Raw genomic sequence first — 7289 nt, 5'->3', positions numbered from 1 at the left:
GCAAACTTCCAGATACACAGGTTGCACCATTTGGGGATGTACAATTTTTTTTTTTCACATGAGGAGAACAAAAGAGAGTCTGTGCAAACTTCCAGGATGGAGAAAGGCCACTGAGACTCTCGGGTGACCCTGGGTGCCCAGTCTTAGGGCTGCCCTATGCAGTACCATTCTGGAGCTTCTAGAACAGACGCCCCAAGGTATCTGGTAGTTCTTATTCGCCATTCATTTATACTCTGGAATTTTCCCCTTCATGTATTTGGAATGTCCCAGAATGAATGTACCTTAAAAGGAAAGAAAAAAATTCAAAAAGAAGGAGAGACATAATATTTCATTTAATGTATAGCATTTTTTATTTTATAACTAATAGATCTTTATTATAAAACCATAATAATTGAATTACAAAATTATTGAAAATACAGATGAATGAAATAAATTTTAAAAAGCCATCCTTAATATGCTTCCCAAAATCACACTTGTAAAGATTTTCCTATTTATTCTTCCTGATTAAAATCACATCCGAATCTATAATGAAAAAGAATATGAAAACGAATACATGTATGTATATATACAACTGAAGCATTATGCTGTGCACCAGAAATTGACACATTGTAACTGACTATACTTGTTAAAAAAATCACATACACACACACATACTTTTTAACCAAAAATAAAATCATATAAAAATGGTTTTGTAACTAGTTTATTTCTCTCTTAAAAATAAATTGTGACTATCTACATGTCAATGAACAATCATTTTGATTGCTTCTTTCTAATAGCACAGAGCATGCATCTCTATCCAGATAGATGTCAGTAGTTATGCGGTTTCACTGTTGTTTGCTCTTCCCCCTCCCCCATCACCAAAATTCAGGCCCAGCCATGAGTAATGCAGTGTCTGATGAGCTGAAGTATTTAGTAAGCTAATGTTCACTGTTCACAGCAGGAGGCCCGCACAGCTTGGCTGATGAGAAACGAACTGCCTGAAGGCATCTTTTAATGGCAACTAATTTCCCATATTTGATTCTCAGCTTAGCCAACTAATATATAGTTCAAGCGTGACAAGGCATTCACAGTTCCTTTTGAAAGTTCTCTGTCTGAGAAGCCGAACAATGTGTTCGGGGCCATCGTGACCTTCTGAGATCTTGTCCTGGCTTTTCCAGACCAAACTTTGATCCGCCGGGGTCAGTGATCTCACGAAAAAAAAAGTTCTTAAGGACGGGTGTCTTCATATTGAGAGCTTTCTGTTTTTCATTCCCTTTTCAGGGAAGTTTGTGATGAAAATTACTGAGCAACAAAGTTTGTAAATGTCCAGTGAGACTCTTCAGGGAGACCATCCCTCCAACCCTGAAACGTATTTTCATTTCCTCTGTTTCCTCCAAATGATTTTGCATCAATCGGTCTTTCTTGCTCTTAATGCATTCAAGATATCTAATGTGTGTTAAGCCTCTCTATCCTTGCCTTAAACAAATCCTATTACTCTGTAAGTCTATCCCATTACACAGTGATTACTGAATGGAGCTCAACTTAATTGGATACGATCACATCCCAGTATGTAAAATTATCATCCAGGAAAGTTAGTATTTTTAGTTTTCACCAGTATCCTTATTTTTGTTATATTTTACTTTTAACTGTATTTCCAAATCTATAGGAGGTTTCATTAACATTTTTTTAAGTGTCTTTAAAATTTTTTAATAACTGGAGTATGACCAGATTCGGGGGAGAATGTAGTCAAGGATCACTAGCTCACAAGTTCTATAGCAGAGAGGGAGGTGGTCCAGGCAGCTTAGTGAACACCAGGGAGCCTGAAATGTAGGTTGTATGCATGTGTGTGCATGTGCACATGTGCACACGTGTGTGTGAACACACACTGAAGCTGTTTATATCATCAAAGGGAAGTGCCATTTCCCACTCCCCGGCCTCCCACCCATGACCTCTCTTTCACATTCCTGGTTTCTGGAAACCAGAATTAGGAATATTTTTATTCTGGACTAGATCACCATTTTTCAATTCTAAGACAAGCTTACCACCTTATTTACACTTCGGTAAGAATGGCCGTCCCCAGCAGTGCTGTACACTATTGCAGAAGCCCAGCCTCATACAGACAGCACAGCAAGCCGCATGGAAGGAAAGACGTCAGGAGGCTGTCAGGAAGCGTCACGGACCGCAAGTCCTCAGCCCACACTGACGGCAGCATGAACGTGCTACCGTCAGTCCTGGGCTGTTCGTTCCAGGGCGTTCATCTTCCCAGCACACTAGACTCAAGTAGTCCATTCCGTTCCAGCTCTTTAGGAAGAAGTGAGATCATTGTTTGATTGCTTGTCTTAGAGAAAGTTTCTTCCAGAGACTCCTGTGTCCCAATATCCCCTTACACTGCGCAGGAAGCAGTTTTCCAAGTTGCAGACTCACTGATCTTAATCCATTGGCGGAGTGGTTGTCTGGCATGGAAACGCTGGTTCTTCTATGAAGTCTAAGAAATTCCATCATCTTTCTAGAACATCCTTACCCTGAAGTGGTACAAACCCACATCACACCGTGCTGAGAGCAGTAGGCTCGAGTCCGACCGATCTGACTTTGAGCCTCAGGTCTGCCATGTGTTCTTGCTATAACACTGGACAAGTTACGCAGCCTTTCTCAGTTTCAATTGTCCAGTCACTAAGATGGGAAAAGTAATAATAACCATCTCATAAGGCTGCATGAGGAATAAATTACATAAAGCAGGCAATACTTCTTAGATGAATGCCTAAGACATAATAAATGATTCACTGTTTCTGCTACTGTATTATTTCACCATTATCATCTTACGTATGTTTCCGAAGCCCAGTCAAGTTAGAAATAATTTCTTTGTTAGGTCTCAGGCTCTGATAGTCCGTATCCATTGGATTACATTCTCATATTTAATGCCTATTGACTATCAGATAGTAGACACTGAAGACTTTACAGAAGCTCTGCCTTTCTGTTTCCTTGTTATTTGTTTCTTTTGTCTTGTTTTATAAATTTAGGTTGGAGTCTAATAAAAGTAAATTAGCTATAGTCTTTAGATTACTGGATTTTTTTTTTTTTTTTTTTTGGCTAAAAAAGTGTCAAAAATTGCCATGGAAAGGGAAGACTGTCACTGAATCTTTTTAAAAGATTGTAGTAAACAACTGTGGACAGTAAATGACATTCACAATCCAGGTGTTGAATTGTCACTTAATAAAATGTTTTGTTCTTTCCTTGTTTTACTGTCTAGCATGGTAGCCATTAGCCTCATGTGGCTATTTAAATTTAGATTAAATTAATGTAAAGAATTTAAAAAGTTAGTTCCTGGGTCCCCACTAGCTACACATTTAAGTGTTCGATAGTTACATGTAGCTAGTGGGGCTACCACCCTGGACCCTACAGGACAGGGGAGACTGGGGACACTCCTGTCACCACAGAAGGCTCTGCTGGAATGTGGGGCTTCCGGGGAGCAGGAGGAAACAGGCAGCTTCTAGGTGGGCTGAGGCGAATGGGCAGATCCTTTCCACTGTCTTATGACAATCACACCACCTCAGCTTACGTGCCCCCAAGATGTACTCCCTCCATTTTGAAGGACTGTGATTTGATGTTTTTAAGTGATTTACCTAAATTTGTGTGAACAAAAAATACTGCAAACCATATCAGTAAACAAAGACTGCTGAAGCCATCAAGTCATCCGAGGCTGCCCCACCCCCCAGGGAAGACAAGCCTGCAGCCCGGCCTTGGCAGCCACTCACAGTGGTGCACCCTGAGGGGACTCAGAATGAGAAAGGACAGGATGCTGGCCCTAGATAGCCAGGTGCTTGTCAAAGGAATGAATTCGATGAACCCGAATGTTTGCTTCCTTCCATACACAGAAAAGCACTGAATTCTTTAACTTGAGATGCCTGGTTTTCTTTAGTTAACAAGTAATCTTTTAATGTTCCAACTACCTGGGCTTTGTTGTAAAGCTCCTGTGTATCCTAGCTCCTCCCCTACCTCTTCAGAGAAGCCCCTCAGAGCGATCTGGGAGGCTGTCATCCCGAGCGCAAAGGGGTTCAAGTCCTCAGAAATGTCCGCCAGAGAAAACATAACTCTCAGCTTTTAGGCGGTGCATTTATCTCAGTCGACATCTGGATATCTAAAATTGACACAGATACATGGGGTTTTAATCCAGGTTTTCTGATTACAAATCCTGGGTTCTCCTCCACAAACTAGGATATGTTGCAGCTTTAATAATAAATATAGAACAACTAGTACCTTTGTCAGCGTGGTCAAAGAGTTTATTTTCCTCTTGGGCTAATGACTTCTCTTTCATTAGCACGAACATCCTATTCACATGTGATTCTCGTTAGAATGGGACAAATAAGATATGATGATAATTCTTATCTTATTTTTACAAACTAGGATGCCACGGGTGCCAAGCAAAAGTGCGTTTGCCCTATTATTTCTCAAAAGCTCACCTGGCATATGCCAATCAGGTAATTGCTTGTGCAAACGCATCATTAGGTGCACAATTACCTCATTTGAAACACAAATTCAGGGCTGAGTGGAAGCAAGCCCTGCATGTGTGGTTCCCAGAGTGTACTCATCACACCCGCTATGGGAAAATTAGCCCTTAAGTTCTTTTCCCACCTATGGCTTTCTGTTTCCTTCACTGATGGTATCCGTTAAAATCAAACAAACATGGTGTGTTTTCTGGACATAAACAATGAGTCACTTTCCATCACCGTTTTTGAGTAAACATGTACATAAAACCAAGTTGCATCTGCAAACCTCACCTCATTCCATCCAGGAAAGGTGGTTCTCTCTTTACCCCAGGCTCCAGCTGACATTCCACTTCATAACTGTTTGCATGGAAATGATGAAGGCTTTATTTTATTTTATTTTATTTTTTTCTTTCCAAATACATTTGGCAAAATCTTCCAAGCTGTCTCCTTTATGGCAGAACATTGTCCCTGGCCCATTTATATGCTAATTGCTGAAGTGTTACCTTTTCCTGACAAGTATTTACATGTTAATTAACTTTGGGAGGAGGCTTAGAAATACTAGTTTGCCCTGTTTAAAGTGATAAAGGGGAGGCTTTTGCCTTTCAAGAAGAGAACAAAGACTGTATCATAAAAGGAAATTATTTAATTACCCTCCTCCTAAGAATTAGAAATATGTTTTCCAACCTTTCTCTCTGTAGAGGAATTCTCCAGCTTGTGACCCGAGGCACTAAAGGAGTAGGGAGCGAACAGCCTTCCTTTTAATCTGAGTTCCAGGTGAGCACATCTGGTGTGGGGAATCTAGGTCAGAGACAGTGAAGGAGAAAAAAGAAAAAGAAAAGAAAAAGAAAAGCAAGCTTGGAAATAGTATGCTTTTCATTGAAAACAACTGAGAGTAAATGGGTTCTATGAAAACACACACAAGTGAATTAGAAATAGTCTCTTGACCTCTTACTTTCTCATGCTGGTGTGTGTCCTGACAATCACTGAAGGAGGAGGAAGAGGAGAACCAGAACAGAAAGATGATGTGACAGTGGAAATACCATGTGCTGCTGGAGGAAGTGATCACAGCAGGAGTCAGTAATGTTGTAAGAACTAGAGGAAGAATACTTTGAACTCAATGAACAAAAGAAATCTTTACTGTAACAAGCAACAGATCAAATGGGAATGTTAAATTGAGGCAAATTAAAATTTTCAAGAGTATATTTGAACAAAAATCAATCTAAATAGTGCAACGACAAACCAAAATTTGTGAAGGGGGAGCCACCCCAGGAACTAGGGGAAAGACTTTTATAGACAAGAAGGAAGAGAAAAGCAAGAGAATTATTTGATTGGCCAGCACTTAAGTGATGCCTTATTTGGGAAAGTCTGGTTGTCTGTGATTGGTTCTCCTAAGGGTTCCATTTCTTAACCTTGAGGCATCATGGACTTAGCTTTTGGGTTGCTTACACCTACTGGCCTGCTTGTTTAATTAATTTAACATGATCAAGAAGTAAACAAAGTACAGAAAATTGTATCCCGGTCACCATGTGAAGATACTTGTCAGGGACAGAAGATTCAGTAACGGTCAGTACTTACCCCTCTAAGTCTTGTAAACTCCTAAGTGCCCATACCTGCCCTGATGATATTCATAGGCTTATTTTTAAATGTTCAGAGTTTGAGGTAAATACCAGCTGGTACCCAAGATTGCCTGTCTTTGTCATCCTCCAGCCTCAAACCCACTCAGGCAGCAAACCCTGGAGATTTTTATCTCCTCTCTATCTTTGAAATATATCCACCCCTGCTCTCCATTTCTGCTACCTTTTCAAAGCCACATCACTTACCCCATCAGTACTGCCAGAAGTCTTCCTCCCCGGTCTCACTAGTTCCAGCGTGGCCAGTCTCCAATTCATCTTCCACACTTCAGCCAGACTGATACACTGTATCCACAGTTCACTGATTTGTCTATTTACCAAACACTTCCTGGGGAATTTTCCGTGTCACAAGCTCAGGGCTAGGTGTGTACGTTTCACATGCCCTCTTACTCTCAGGCATTTGAGTGGACTTGCATCTGCTCATTGGTAATCATTTTCACAAAATATAATAAATTTAAGGAAACTATGCTGTTGGCTATGAACTTTGGATTTGAGATATTATATGTGTTGAGTTCAACAGAGAAGATGGAAATGTTTTCCATAAATTTAAATATGCAAAAATTTCATCCTTCTTCTCTAACAGCATAGATGTGTTCTATGGATAGAGGTATCTTTAATGGAGCTACTGCTCGGGAGACGTGGAAAAACAGAGAGTTTATACTATCCTTTCCCCAGGCCTCTCCCCCATTCTTTGAAAGGGAAGTGGTGAATGGTATAAAATAGTGAGGTTTGTTTGCGGAGGGAGGTGGGAACTTGTGTACATTAGTGTATAGAGGGAGAGAAAAAGGTAAAGAGAAGATAAGAAAAGGTCAAGGAAGTGTGTGTGTGTGTGCGCGCGCGTGTGTGTGATGGTTGGCAGGGGATGGTGGGGATAGTGGAGGGAGAAACAATGCAGGCTGAAAAGAGAGAAAATACAAAAAAAATTCTGATTTCAAGGCAGAAGAGCATCCCTGATAGGAACATAAAGAAATATAGAGTAAATGCTTTATATCTATTTCAATATATTGAAAACTAAACTCTGGTAATAGACATCATTTTGCATCTGAAGACAATATGTTCCCTGAGAAAGACTTTTTGCTGTAATAAGGAAACATGACGTGCTAATAGGGTTTTATTTGTAAATCTAAGCATTATATGGAATCTCAAACTTCTGATCAAATGGAGGAGAGTTTATATCCGTATTTGGTAGGAAGGA

At 40.2% G+C, this 7289-nt stretch overlaps 1 long non-coding RNA gene across 1 annotated transcript; it reads right to left on the bottom strand.

The window, feature by feature from the left end:
- Window positions 1–448: 448 nt before the first annotated feature.
- Window positions 449–6895, bottom strand: LOC141575005 (uncharacterized). The gene is made up of 3 exons (XR_012502211.1): window positions 6284–6895; window positions 4755–4820; window positions 449–2649 (listed from the first exon to the last, which is right to left on the bottom strand). It is a non-coding gene; the product is annotated as an uncharacterized LOC141575005 (long non-coding RNA).
- Between the last annotated feature and the right edge of the window lie 394 nt (window positions 6896–7289).

This window comes from Camelus bactrianus, chromosome 25 (genome assembly GCF_048773025.1).
Source record: "Camelus bactrianus isolate YW-2024 breed Bactrian camel chromosome 25, ASM4877302v1, whole genome shotgun sequence".
NCBI classification, from domain to species: domain Eukaryota; kingdom Metazoa; phylum Chordata; class Mammalia; order Artiodactyla; family Camelidae; genus Camelus; species Camelus bactrianus.
Note: the sequence above shows the minus strand (reverse complement) of the source record. Positions and strands in the feature narration are given on the sequence as shown.